The sequence below is a fragment of the Macrobrachium nipponense genome, chromosome 35 (assembly GCF_015104395.2).
Source record: "Macrobrachium nipponense isolate FS-2020 chromosome 35, ASM1510439v2, whole genome shotgun sequence".
In the NCBI taxonomy this organism is placed as follows: Eukaryota; Metazoa; Arthropoda; class Malacostraca; order Decapoda; family Palaemonidae; genus Macrobrachium; species Macrobrachium nipponense.
Genome location: NC_061096.1, coordinates 12,095,117 through 12,110,735, shown reverse-complemented (window position 1 = coordinate 12,110,735; position 15,619 = coordinate 12,095,117). Strand labels below are relative to the sequence as shown.

Below are 15,619 nucleotides of genomic sequence, written 5' to 3'. Positions count from 1 at the left end.
ACAACATTGAAATTCAATATTTGTTTTAGTCACTGACATATTTGAAGGAATGTCTGCGCCTAGATGCGAATTTAATATGTAAATTTCTCTCTCTCTCTCTCTCTCTCTCTCTCTCTCTCTCTCTCTCTCTCTCTCTCTCTCTCTCTCTAACGGCTCCATTTAAGTATTAATTTTATTCTCCATTTTCGTGATAATCTTCCAATTCCACGAAGGGAGAAGATACTTTTAGAGCGGTAAACAATGACACTTTTTGTATTTAATATTCAATGGCATTTCTGTGGACACGATATTAGCCGGGAGGTAGATCTAGATCAGGAGACGCACAACAAAAACTTCTCATTTCTAACAAAAGTAAAATCGACTGTCAACCGCGTCTACCTCAGAGCTAACAGTGAACACCTGTCATCCCACTGTAGACTCTCTCTCTCTCTCTCTCTCTCTCTCTTCTTTTCTGTATACATATATTTTTTCTGCAATATTCTGTTTTTCCTTAAAGGTAAGAACTCCTGAGGCTGTTACCTTTCTAGTTTTCAACAAATATTTTAGGGAAAGGTTGCTAGTCCTCAGCTCTTCTCCACGCTAGCAGTGATCCGCCACAGTGAACTAACTACCAAGTGAAAAGTCACCTTTTAGCTCAACAGGAGCAAATGAAAATTAATAGAGCTTGCAACCCTGCAATTTTGCTCAGTGAAGCAAAACTCCAACAATGCCACTCGCATTGATTTGTAAATTACTATTAATATTATTATTTTTCAATTGCCCACAGAGGCAATTGACTTGAAATTCAGGCTTCCAAAGAATATGGTGTTTATTAGGAAGAAGTAACAGGAGGTAAAGGGAAATACAGAAAGGAAAGATCTCAGGTATATTCATCAAGCGACACTCTCGATAGGAGTAACTTTCAGTACATATCAGTTCAGAGGAAAAATATTCTGGTTTCCATGGCAACAAATCGCCCATTCCTGGCTGACTTCCCCAAGATGTGGATCATCTCGAGACGGTCTACAAATGAAATGAGTGCGCCAAGTTTTATCCAGTTGTTTTCACCGTTATCTCAAGATATCATACCATGACATACTTAGGGACTAGTGAAAACATAATATCCTTGAATGGCATTATACTTACTCAGATTTGGCATTTTAGTTGGTTGTCGATATGGTTGCTGATCATGGTGGAAATGCAATTTACAGATATTCATTACAGTGAACTAAAATTTTAGCAAGACTGGTTTCCTTCTAATCTCATAAACACATTCACACATATACATTATCATTGCCTCCAATATCCTGCAATGAAAGTTCCCTTTTGAAAGTTCAAGCACTCGTTTTTTACCTGCGCTCGGTCTTATACAAATCGCAACTCATCTCTAGCCTCCAATCTCATATTAACCATCTAATGAGGTCTGGGGATTCCAAATCTCCTGCGCCCTCAGGAGCCCAGCTGACACCGTCACTTATCTTCCCCCCCCCCCCCCCCACCAAGGAAGTGATGCGAAGGACATGTCCAAGCCACTTCCACTCTCCTTCATGAACATTTCCTCCACGAACGGAACTTCCGTCATTTCCCTTAGTGACAAATCTCACTCTCGTACTATCTGACTTTTTATACTCTTTTTTGAAGCTTTGTTCCGAAACCGTCAAAAACTTTTAGATATAGCTTCATTGTCGTATCATGATTCATGTACATATAGCATCGTAGTGGATCAATGTACAATCTTTCTTTGATATGCCATTTCTCCCAATTTGATTTCCAAATATTTTTCAAAACGCCCATTGTTTGATCTGTCATTCTGATTTTTCACCAACTCAAGGTAACCTAGACTAGATATAATTTCTCCTGAATATTTGAAAGACTTACTCTACTTTTTATTCCAAATAAATTAATCTTTCCTTTGAGGGGTTAGGTCAGCTCTCAGACAAGGTCTAGGTATATACGTAGACCGTGCTCCCAGCTAGCAGGTTATGATGAAGTTGTTAGACTCACGCATTACTACTACTCTTCAGCTTCGGGTTATTTCTTTCTACTTAATACCGGCTACCAAGCACCTACGACAATGATCAGGCCAACAGAGGCACAAGAAGGCTAAACTGAATGTGTGTATTTTGAAATGTTACGCCACATATTATGACCTATTGATACTGAATTCCTTTCACTCTGGGGAAACTAACAGGTAAATGGAATTATTCTTGGTAAGAACTCTTACACTGACCAAGATACGAGCCTCTACACCTTTGGATTAGGGCTAGGGTCATTCTAGTTCCGAGCTTAAGATACATATAATAAGATTTTTTTTCCGGATAGGTGCCAGTATCATACTTTGTAATTTCTCGTGGTTGCTAATTTTTTCGAAAGTAGAATAAAATCGGTATCACTAGGTCAATGGTGGTTTAATATTTGAAAGTATAGAAATGACTCTCTCTCTCTCTCTCTTTCTCTCATATATATATATATATATATATATATATATATATATATATATAATATAATATTATATATACACACACACACACACACACATTACATATATATATATATATATATCTATTATATATATATATATATATATTTATATAATAATATATATCCCTACACACACACACCATATTAGATATATAGATATTTAATCTTTATATATATATATATATACACCCACCCACACACAACACCACACCACAACACACATATATATATATATATTATATCTATATTAATAATATTATATATATATATATGATTATATATTATATGATATATATATCATGTCACTGGCAAACATTTTAGACGGTGACTTTGTCACGCTGACCGGGGTCATTTATTTTTTATGAATATTACTCATAAGTGATCGGCTGTACATATGTTATCGCACTAGAGAGAGAGAAAAAAAAGGAGGAGAATTGACTGATAGATATAATACCGTATTTAGCGTAGCAATAACTGCGTCACTGGTACTGGAAATGAATTATTTGCGAAAACAGCCTATCTTTATTATCCGAAATTTAGATACATTACCTCACGTTATAAATTTCATATGATCCAAACATGACCCAAAGAGAGAGAGAGAGAGAGAGAGAGAGAGAGAGAGAGAGAGAGAGAGAGAGAGAGAGAGAGAGAGAGAGTGTGTGTCTCTCCCTGTGTATGTTGTAAAAGAAACTGACATAGACGAAAATCTATTAATGTTTAATTATTGGCTCAACAGGATTTCGCAACAGAGTAATAAATGTAATGAAAGTGGTGTGGCTGCGATCATGATTATTTTCACTCTTAATTTCATGCGGTATCTTGCGGTCATTTTTTCTACTTGGTTTTGGTATCTCGTAATTATTCTGCTGATATATATTCTTTTTTTTACCCCAACAATTCGTGTATAATTAAAGCTTTTCATTACCTTTGTGATGAAGGGAAAATGATGTATGTTTGTACCATTTTTAATCATTCTATTTCATTTGTAGGGATTATTTACCTTTATACCCATAATAAACCTGGAATTATTTTTGAAAGCCTTGCCCATCTTCACACAAGCTCTTGGTGTTTGTCTCAAAGTTGTGCTCATTCTGTCATTCCTTCTGCCTGCCTGTGCCTGCGTCTGTTTGCCTGTCTACCTGACCAAGCAATTGTAGGTCTTACAGTCAGATCCTAGCAAAAGTCTCGTCACGCGAACTCAGGCACCCTGTCGAATGCTTGTGATGAAAATAACTCGCATTTCTCAAGTTCATGCAGCAACATCGTCATCATCTTAGACATTTTGCAACGAACCGCGCGCGTGCGCGCTTGTCCATCAGCATTTTCCACTCGTCCCGACAATATCACACGTCACGATTCGCAAGTCAGCGAAATGACCGATAGGAAACGAAGATCGATTCACCTTGGCGGTAGAAGATGTATGGTACTATAACCATCAGTGGGAGCGGATGGCGCTCGCTGCCTTTCCCACAGAGAATTGTCTCGCGGAGAAGGTGCTGTTCTGTCAGATAGCGAGCATTTTCTCTACGGATTTTCATATTCGTTTGTTACCCAAAACAAAGAGAATGGGAGGGGGTTGTTGACAGTTTTAGTTGACGGATTTTGAGGAATAACGCTGACACACGAAAGATGACTTTTCCTTTTGATCAAATTATGACTGTGTGCTGTCTGAGACGCTGTTCATTCAACGTTCGTAAAAAAGAGCCATAGTGCAATGGGCGGAGAGAGGATGGGATACTTCACCTACGACGTCATCGTACTAAATAATAAACGTTGCTTCAAATAGCATTTTTTCTCTCGTTTTTAAAATGCACAACAATGGCGGATGCTTGCATGAACATGTGTTTGGATTCTTTCATTTGATTTTGTTTGAAATAAGCCATATTCAGCCGAATGTTAAAGATTTGTAAATTGATGGAAATGATACGTTGAAAAAGAGTCGCGCCAGGAAAGAGCCAGAATGGGTCACAACGAAGCCCCATAGTCCTCCAGTCATTTCCTAAGAATTTTATAAGGCCACAACAAGTAATTAATATTCAGTAGTCTCCAACTAGACCCATGTAACGTAACCCAACCTATTCATTCAAATTACTCGTAAACGACGAACATTTCCTCTTCATACGAGAATACGCAAATTGCTTGCTGAATCTAATGAGTGTTTTTTTCTGCAAAAGTCAAAGATTGCGGCTTCGTCAGAAATAGTTTGTCAACGCAAACTTGAGTCTGTTAACATTTGACGCAATTGCGGTTGCGAACAAAGAAAGACCAGCGCTACTGGGATGGAAATTCACGGCATCACAGTCCCGAGAAGCTCGGCTGAGATTCCAAACCCCCGAAAGATGATGCAAAAGGAAAAGTGATAATCCGCTGTGTTTTTTGTCATTTTCTGGATTCGGTCGCGAGCGTTTTCTGGATCACCACCTGAACGTAACCCAAGGCAAAGTAGGACGGTCTTGCGACGAAGCCTCACGAACTCTCGAGAAGTTTTGTTTTCTATCCGTGAAAGACAAATCAACCTTGATTGTAAAAACGAGAAACTTCGTCCAATTTCAACTTCCCTAGAAAACTCTTGGAATCTCTTTCTCTGTCGGGGGATTCCAGAGACTTCCAAATTATGTAGCGGGGAAGTTCTTGATCTTGTCAAAGGCGATCGAGGGGAAGGAAGCTCATTCTTCATGAAACTCGTTTTCTTTTGTCATAATTAATACGTTGAATCAACGATATTTTTCCTCGTCTGGTGCCTCATTCCCTCGTTCGTTTTCTCTAATGTTAATTTGGTGTTGGTATTCGAATGCTATTTTTCTTTCATTTCATTATTTTCACGTTTTTGTTTTAGTACTATATGTACTCAAACACACACACTCATGTATATATAATATATAATAATATATATATATATATATATATATAATATATATATATATAATATTATTAATACTAGCTTATATATATATATATATATATATAATATATATATATATATGCTATATGAATATATAGATATATATATATATATATATATATATATATATATATATATATATATTATATATATATATATGTGTGTGTGTGTGTGTGTGTGTGTGTGTGTGTGTGTGTGTGTGGGTGTATTTTTCCATCAATACCATTTCACTTTATTTTTTCGATATTTGTCACGCTTTACCCTTCAATGATCTGTCTCATTTCCGCTCCAACAACGGGTCAAGGATGAAACCTCTGTGCAATACTTTTCACATTTCAAGGCCTTTTCATGCAGCCACAGATACAAATATTAATTAAAACTTTTCCTATTCTATTAGGTTGTATCGCTTTCGCCTGACTTCGAAACATAACAAGTACGAGACCCTTTTTCCGTTTTCTATACCTTATGTGCATCCTATTTCCCATGACATCGTTTAGTCACCTAAATTTTTTCCGTCATAGTCTTCTGCTTTTAGATTTTTTTTAATGAAGAAACTGTCGCAGTTTTTTTCACTCTCCTCCCAAAAAGGATTTTATAGTTTCGCTTTCATCGTATTACCAGATTATGCGTCACAGTTCCTGCATGAAAGCGCTGGTTACTTTCTCGGTCTAGTTTTATTGCTGTAGAGCAATTGCTTTCTTTCTGAAGTTTTCTAGTCTCATCCTCTTATCATGCCATGTTTATCGATTCAAAACCGCATTCCCATTCTACGTTGTGAATAAAATTGTCTTTTTGTCATTTTATTCTCTCAACTACTTTCATATAAGGTAGGTTTTCTCTTTGCTTACACTACTCCATCAATTATTTTTGTAAACATGTAACCTCGTGCACGCAGGAGTGTTTCAGATGGCTGGGTATTTTTGTCACTTTCAAGTTGCTATCTGAGAAAGTTGCATCACCTCGAAGTATGACCGCTGTTAAGAAATGAGGCACAATCTTCATTCATCCTTGATCCACGCCAGCTTACATCAAGCCCTTACATTTTCTTCCTTCTTCCGTTTTCCTTTACTCATACCCAGTCATTTTTGTCAAGTCCTTGTGTTTTTTCTTCCCATTTCTCTCGTTTTCTTCGGGTTTGGGTTAGTAGCTAGTACTATGCGGCTGCCCATCGCACTGTCCTAGCCTTTAAAAACGTTCGGATTCAAAGACCAAAACAGGCAGAAGAAGGCAAAGGCGTAGGATTTGCGATCTCGTCCCTTGGAGACTGAAATCAAGTAAGCGGAAAGTTCTCACGATTCTGAGCCACTCCCTCGAAAGGCAGATGCCAGGTAAATAGTAATAAACTGTTTCATATTTTTCATTCTTTGGTTCAAGGTCACCAGATCTCAGGGCGTGTCCAAAAACAAAGGAAGAGCAGGAAGTTTAGAGTTCTTTGTAGCATAATAGTACTAATCGTATATATAGTATAATATATATATATATATATATATATATATATATATATATATATATATACATGTAAAATTCTGCTTTTATATAAATATCCGGAGATGAACATCAGTCTCTTAAACAAACAGTGTACTGGATGTGCGTGTGTAAGTGGAGATAAATCTTGGGAGAAAAGATGAAATTGCATACACGCATACATTGCATTCATATTTACATAGATGCATTTATAGACAGCACTGTCTTATACGCATTATAAACAGGCGTTTCTCTTGTTCATGGGAACCTAATTCTAAGTTGCCCCCGGATTGCTACCAGACATAAAATCGTTGCAGTTGTTTGCAGGGTAGTCTGTCGGTGGCTTTTTTCTTGCTTCCTTCAGGTCTTGTGTAGACAAGAGCATCTACATTACCCGTCCCATTCGCCTTCTGCAAAAGAAAACTATTGATGTGGCCTCGTCTGTTAGTCCGCACCTTTTCTGTCCCCCCTCAGATCTTAAAAACTGCAGAGGCTAGAGGGCTGCAAATTGGTATGTTGATCATCCACACTCCAATCATCAAACATACCAAAGTTCAGCCCTCTGGCAACAGTAGTTTTTTATTTCTTTAATGTTAAAGTTAGCCATGACCGTGCGTCTGGCGCAGCTATAGGTGCCAACAACACAGGCCACCACCAGGCCGAGGCTGAAAGTTTCATGGCCCGCGGCTGAGAGTTTGTCATGGACTTTGTCTGAGAGTTTCATACAGCATTATACGCTGTACAGAAAAATCGATCGCGCCGAAGAAACTTCGGCTGATTTTTTACCTGTCCCCATCGTGTTTCTGGAGTAACACTTCAACTTTACATTTCCTTTCAAAATCTATCTCGACCTCAGCGATTCCTCTTCTTGTCAACATCTGATACCAAAGAGTATAAGGAAAATTTTCTGACTGAATATTTAGTGTATGGTGGTGTGGTAAGGAAGCGAAATGTGTATTATACACCGTCCCACAAGCTGGAAAAATTGTTTCTTTTCTAAAGGGTAGATTTCAACGTGTCTCTCCATCCACGATAATGTGTATAGCCAGAATAGAACTCATCATGAATAAATGAATGACTCAAGTTACCTGTCAGTAAGCTCATGAATGTTTTTAAAAAGTGGACCAAAACCCCGACTTAGTTATCATCGAAAGACAGTAGAAAAAATGTGTATTTGCTTCTATCTGGGGAAGGTGGAAATGACCAAGAGGGTTAAGAGTTGAATGTCTAATTTTGAAACCACTGATTTGGAAATGTGCTGCAGTGAGGATACAGAGAAGAACAGGAAAAAGGAGATTCACGAATGCATTCCTCCCTTCTCTGAGACTTCTCGACCCTTATTGTGGCCCATTATCAGTCACACAAAGATGGTCAATTATATCGTAGGTTGCTGGGCGTTGACTTATAGAATGACTTTGCTAGCCCCACGTCCAGCCAAAAAAGCATTCTGAAGTGATACGATTGGATGAAGAATGAATAACCTACCTCTTCTTCTGGGGACCAGGATTAATTTAAGGAGAGGCTCTTGAACTAATAAAGCGTATAAGTATGACACTGAAATCCATAAAGGGTTCTCCCTTCATGGGAGAGCTCTTTACTACATAAAAGTAATCTGAAGAATCAAGACCATTCTTTAGTTTGGGTCGGGTGACAACAAGAATCACCTCGTTTGGAACAACAATGTCACATTCGTGTAGGGAACCAGTTCCGTCTAATGTTTTTTTCTTTCTTTTTTATCATTCTATAATTGTGAAGATAAATGTTTGTGCTACTGCGGCTGGTTACGTGATGAAAACTTAGGTCAGTTTGATACTGGAGAACTTCTGGACTTCCCACCTGAACGTCGACAACGTTTCATTTGGTGTTCAGCTGCAGAGTGTCAACACTGACTTCGAACATATTCCAAGTTTTATTTTCATGAACTCTCTCTTTATCTTTGGAGCATGAGTTTCTTTTCTTTTGTTGATACATGATTTCTTCGTTTAGAATTGATCTACTCTCTCACTAATGATAACCAAAGTATATGAAAATGATGTCAGTCTTTTGGCATGAAAAACTGAGATTTATATTATGAAAAGAATAAACATAATTACTGTACGTCAAAATAACTGGCTGATTTAGGAGAAAGTAGTCTCTTGGCTTCTTTAGTGCACGGGTGAGAATGTATAAATTCATTTTGTGTTAAGGAATGTGCGCAGAAGCGAAACACCTTATTTTATTATTATTATTATTATTATTAAAATCGACTTAAAAGAAAGAAAGAAAAAAAAAAAGATGATAACGAATTCCTCTCTTTCTAAATGTTAACTACCACGTGGTTTTGTTTAGATTACAGAGAATATAGGCTGACCGAATTTCTTATAGAGGTAAAAAGGTGAAGACGGGGTTGGAGGTCTGAACTGAGCTCCGTAACTCTTGTGAACTCCGTAACAGGATTCCTGCCCCGTAATATTTGGAGAAAAGGAGAAAGAAGGAACGTATAATCCAAAGGGAAAACTTTCGTCTCAACTCTACTAAAGATACTGGAATGAATGCACTCCCAGGAATGTGGGAAAATGTTACATATGAAGAGAAATAAGGACTCATGAAATATGGCTAAGATGCTTTTGCCGGTAACCGTCACACGTCCAATGCATGGCTGGCCTTCTAGCTGGCAAATGAGACAACGACGTACTCAGCCATTACCTGGTTGGGTGGCTGCAATGGAACTGCAGATGCCATCGGTCTATAACATCGTATGTGGCCTACTGTTGGGGCCAATTTGACTGTATAAATTCCAACAATAAAAATGTGGCGGCAACCCTTACTAGAGCCGAATTTATTGATAAAAAGATGATACATATATATACACATATTTGCGTTATATATATCATATATATATATATATATATAATATATATCTATATATATATATATTATTTTAATATAATATATATATATATATATATATATATATATAGAGAGAGAGAGAGAGGAGAGAGAGAGAGAGAGAGAGAGAGAGAGAGAGAGAGAGAGCTTAGTGCAAGGAGCCAGGAGTCAATCCATATTAATAATCATCAATGAAGGGAAGAGGACACACACAGATGTACAGGCTGTCTTTATTGCGACGTTTCGTAATTATCCAATTCATTACATCAGGCTGTTAAAATGAAAAATAAAATTCCTAGTAAAATTGTAAAAACAAAACTATAAATAAAAAATTCAGAAATGCAAAAGCTAAAAATTTATTCTTACAAAGTGTACGAAATATACACATAAAAATTAAAGGAATTAAATTATTTAAAAAGACATACATTAAAATGAAAGATAAATGAACATAAAATAAAAAAAAATTGACAAAAATTGACAGCAGCAGTGAACAGAGTTACAGAATATATAAAAGTGTGTTTGTGTGTGTGGATTTGTATGCGTTGTATGTGAGTGTGTAAAACCATAAATAAGGATGCATGGCCACTACCAACCGAATATTCTGGTATATAAATATTTCCGAAGGAGATGCTGCTTAAACTGGCACAAGGTTCCTGGCGTCGCACACTATGTAAAACGATCGTGTGACGAAATCGCCATGAAGCAGGAGACTGAACGACGTATCATTCACATTCTGACGCAATCGAAGGGTCCCCAGTGGAATGCACGCTATGTAGCTCCCTGCTTGTTTACAGAAAGAATGCGTGTGTTTTTTATCAGCTTTACGAACTATGCGTTCAAACGCGAGAAAGATAAATATTTTTTCATTATCAAATTTAAGAACGATACAATCAAAGGAGAAGAAGATCAGCATAAAATCCAAGATCACTGACTATCGATCAATTTATAAACAAACATACACGCATGTGAGAATATACAATATAACTGACACACTCAGTTTATGGCATTAAACATACTAATGGCTGCACTATGCTATATACAAAGGTGTGTGTGTGTGAGAGAGAGAGAGAGAGAGAGAGAGAGAGAGAGAGAGAGAGAGAGAGAGAGAGAGAGAGAGAGAGAGAGAGGGTGACAGTGATATAAAATTATTTACAGATGATGATTTTGTGTGCTTCCATCAGCGCACAACTTAACAGTGTCAGTTTTCAGATATAATTTAAATTATCCCATAAATTTCATATACTGATGTTGAAGGATGTATTCATTTGGGTTCGTTTACTTATCCTTTTGCATTGGCTGTTTATTTGATAAAATGTTCCCAGATTTATCATTTTCCCTACAGGAAATTTTCCTCGCAAGCACAGCCTTTTCTAAATTACAATGATTTCCTGCGCAATTTTTGGCGGGCAGTTCAGTCACTTATCATCCTCCAGACTATTTCTATACAGCCTTAACTAACTATTTGATTTCAGTGTCTTTCGTAGTACAAAAAGCTCTGCATCATTCCTTTTATTGATTTTAATTCTTTGCATTTCATCTACTCTTATCTCATAATTTTCATCTTTGCTTAGCCTGCATGACAGTCCGACCTTCTTCTAGTGTTTTCAAAACCAGTTGTATTCTTTTTTTTCCTATTCATACATTTATCACCTGTTATAGTTCAAGTTGTGGTTTCAACTGAGGTTAACCATTACTCTTCATTTATTTCACTTTCCCTTGTTGGGTCTGGGCTAGGAAAAGGCGTTAGATTGCCATTTCCACTAGCCTCTGAACATGGAACAGTTTATTGCACCTCGGATTTTGTTATTCTTTCATTCGTATAACATTGTGATTACAAACTGAATACTGGACTGTGCTCGAAGTCGTTCCCATAGATGATTAACAGTGATGTTCTTAGTACAGTTATTGAGAGAGAGAGAGAGAGAGAGAGAGAGAGAGAGAGAGAGAGAGAGAGAGAGAGAGAGAGAGATTCTGAACGTTGAGTAATGAACGTCAATAGGAATATTTGTTTATCTCCTTCTTCATTTAATGTCAAATTTCTTCGGTTCCATTTTCTTTTTTATGTATAAGTACAAAATCTCTGGACACTTGCTTCACAAGTTAGTGGCTCCATATGAATGCTTTTACTTTTAGAATAATATATAATAACAATAATAGAAAATATCGGCACCAACAATTGTCGTTCCAGTAACAGCGCAGTCACCGCCATCCCACGGGGCGAACGCAAGGTCTTCAAAAATCATCAGCTTCTATTTCTCAAGAAGAATGATGAAGTAATAATCCGTAACGCATTGGTGGTCCTGAAACTCGGTGATGTCACTCGAAGTAATGATACACCTGCATTTATATATGGCAGCTATGGCATAGGCCAAGACAAAGGGAGTGGGAAATGCGTTCGGTTTTCTCCCAGTTTCAAATCTCACGACATTGCGCAGTCTGCGATTCTCTCCAGAGTCAATATTATGATTACATTGATGCAAGCATTTTTTTTCAAGAACGCATACTTGCATGTACAGACAGCCGCACACGCATATATTAGTATGCGTGTCTTTGCATGCATTAATTCCTTTCAGTTACAATAAGTTAACTGTTGTTTTCATTCGAAACAGGTTTATTTTATCAGCTTTTAATTAAGCAGATAACAAGTTAATGGCGTTTCTCCTCACTCTATTCCTAATCATAATAAGATTAGTCGGAATCTAGAAGGAAGTAGCTCGAATATAAATAGGGGTCATCCATTCTGATTCTATATTCAGAAATTACCCGTGCTGGGAAGTAGCCAAGCCTAGGCCTACTTTATCAGAGTTTCGTGCCTCATTGTATTCCATTACCCTTGCACCAGATGACAAGGATTTGACGTAACTCCTGGTAAAACTTGGCTACTTAAAAGGCTCCGTCTTTATCTGGCCTCACGACCGACGTAAGTTAAAAAATTCATGAATGAGTCATGGATAAGACAAACAAACATTGATTAAGAACCAGCAAAATGCGAAGATCGTAATAAAGATCTCAAGAAATAATAATAAAAAAATAAAAAGATACGCCATCGATTTTCTGTACAGCGTATAATGCTTTATGCAACTCTCAGCCACGTCCCATGGAACTTTCAACCACGCCTCGGTGGTGGCCTGTGTTGTTGGCACCAACAGCGTTACCGTACACACGATTATGGAGAACGTTAATCTTAAATAGAATAAAAATTACTGAGGCTAAGAGCCTGCAATTTGGTATGCTTGATGATTGTAGGGTGGATGACCAACATACCAATTTGCAGCCCTCTAGCTTCAGCAGTTTTTAACGTCTGTGGTCGGACAGAAAAAGCGCGGACGGACAGACAAATAACCATCTCAATAGCGTTCTTTTACATAAAACTAAGAAAGGAGATTAAAATACTAAAACACATCTGAATGATTTGCGAGAAAAGAATCTTGCAAACAAGATTCAAAAATAGGCCAAAGAGAGCGGATGAATCCAGATGACGTAAACAAAAACAATAAGCTCAAAATGAAAAACACGAGAGATTTCAAAGACATAAATAGATACTGTTAAGCGAGGCGAGAAAGCCATGGTGACTTACTGAAGGCAACTCATAATTACAGAAACCGCAGTTTTATAAAGCATAGGTATTATACTACCTACTCGTAGTAGGCAGGCAGCGGCAGGAGAGAAACGCATTTCTCTGGCGGCCGAACTCTCAACACGTTCAAGAATAAATGAATTAGCTTCTAAAATCTATCGATTGTTATTATTCTATACTTAGATAATGGCCAAGAACATTAGGAAATACTTCGAGAACGGAAGGTGTGGCCAAGGTTCTGAGTTGCAAACCGACAAAGACAGAAATGAAATAAATTTATCAACTATTTTTGAGTCGTCAGGGCACCAGCGTAGGTCAAGAACACTGCCAACGCCACCTGCCTCTACAACGGCTCTTTGTTTGTTTGTTTTTATTTATATACATATAGTTTACCTTCGATCCTCTTGCGTTAAAATAGTCTATTTATTTCTTGATGTGCTCCCAGTCCTGACAATTTCTTCCTATTGAATGAGGTAAACATGTTTTTGTACTCTCTCTCTCTTTCTCTCGTAAAGTAGGTGCTCCCAATTTCTCTCTCCGCGTTTACAACTTTGCTGATTATGTCAGTGACTCGTGAATTCGAAATATGATTTTCTCTCGATAAACTTGAATCACGTGACCGCTGCAGCTGACACCGAGTAAATTCCAGAAGCGCGTTGAGGTGTTTTATCTCTCCGTGCTGCTTCGCACTTTCCTATCTAAATATAAACTTGAATGCAACTGGTGAAATCTGGCTCTCATCAAAAAGAATCAGGTAAACTCCGCTGAAGAAATTCATCCTATAAGACACGGATATTTCTATTTTGAGTAGTTGACTGTAGCCAGTTCCTCCTTCAGCCAATGCCAGAGAAAAATGCGGTTACTCAACAGCTTCCCCTGAGGGATCTCGGATCTCATTATCACCTACTCTATTTGGCAACAGACTGATCAAATTTGTAGTTACTTTTTCACGAAAAGGTTAAGTAGAAATGATCTCTCACCATTCATTTTGACATAGATGATCACTGGTGTTCAGCGCTAATTACTCGTGTTAAGAAATAAAGAAATAAACTTACCCCTTTTTATCGGGACTTGGGACCGGCATGATTGTATAGATTCATGTTGGAGTTTCTGGAAAAAAGAAAAAATTGTGTCATAAGTTACCGCTCTTACTGACTATTTTTTCAATAATTTCCCCCAAAGGCAACGAGAGAAAGAGGGGATGGCCAATTAAACGTTACCCGACCGGGAAAAAATAGAAAACGTTTCAAGGTAAAACCATGATTTATAGGCGTGACTAGAAAAATGTAAGGTAAATGTAGAACAACTGCGGAAAAGGTTCTCTATTTACCAATGTGTTAAAAAGGAAGCAGTAGTAGTTATGGTAGTAGAGAGAGAGAAAAAAATGTTTTTCAAAGGACTCATAACAAACGAATCTCATAGTAGAAACACGAAGCCCCTCAGCTCATAAAACCCGAGCACAGCCTTTAGTCTAAAATACAGTAATTGAAAAGTGCATTATAATTAGGGCAGCGCCTCAGTGGCGTGGTTGGTTTGAAGTTTGCTTCTCACTTCAGTGGTCGCGGGTTCGATTCCCGGCCATTCCATTGCGGAGTGAGAAATGTGTATTTCTGGTGATAGAAGTCACATAAAGCCGTTGGTCCCGTTGCTGAATAACCACTGGTTCCATGCAACGTAAAAACACCATACAAACAAACAAGCAAAATTATAATTAGGTAGCATCTAAGATTAAGCCACAGCAAATCATTCTTACATTGCAGACGTTCTTGTTAATGCCGTTGAGTGCCATGAACGTTCAGGGCTTTGATAAATGCCATTCTTGTGTGATCTCTTTTTTTATTCTTGGTACTTGTTGGGATTTCTTCTAATTCAGGGAGGCTCCTTTCATTCTTGTTTGACATATCAAAGAGCCAGTCAGTAACGTGACTTTGAGCCTCACCTCTACAACCACTACAGTAGATCATCTAGGTTTCTGTAGAAGCTTTACATTTTAAGCTTCAAATATTTTTGGGGGTTAAAATGCATCAAGTTGATGCAGCCAACAATGCATTCAGAGTCGGGATGATAACCTATGAATAGTAGTGGTTAGAGTTTGTGCGTGCGTCTTTTAATCCTGACATAATTACAGCCCTACGACACTGGAGTTTATCAAGTTTGGATCTTGCTCATCAGCAGCCTTATTACCAGCTAATATTATTAATAGAAGATCCTATTTGAAATAGTAAATAGAAAAATTAGAATGTGATGGAACTACAGGTCTTGATACATATATCTATGTATGTATCCTGACTAGCTGGCATGGAGTGGACGTCATGGTGCCTTAACCTTTTCAGTATCCCAAGTAAATT

The 15,619-nt window shown here is 37.6% G+C and overlaps 2 protein-coding genes across 2 annotated transcripts in view; one reads left to right on the top strand and one right to left on the bottom strand.

Moving 5' to 3' along the window:
* Nucleotides 1-15,619, top strand: part of LOC135208424 (serine-rich adhesin for platelets-like) — a 92,703-nt gene that overhangs the window by 1,806 nt on the left and 75,278 nt on the right. The window lies entirely within an intron of this gene.
* LOC135208425 (vacuolar protein sorting-associated protein 53 homolog) overlaps nucleotides 1-15,619 on the bottom strand; it is a 308,005-nt gene that overhangs the window by 249,221 nt on the left and 43,165 nt on the right. Inside the window, exon 2 of the mRNA XM_064240578.1 lies at nucleotides 14,327-14,381. The gene's annotated coding sequence lies outside the window, so the exon portion shown is untranslated. The remainder of the gene's footprint in view (nucleotides 1-14,326; nucleotides 14,382-15,619) is intronic.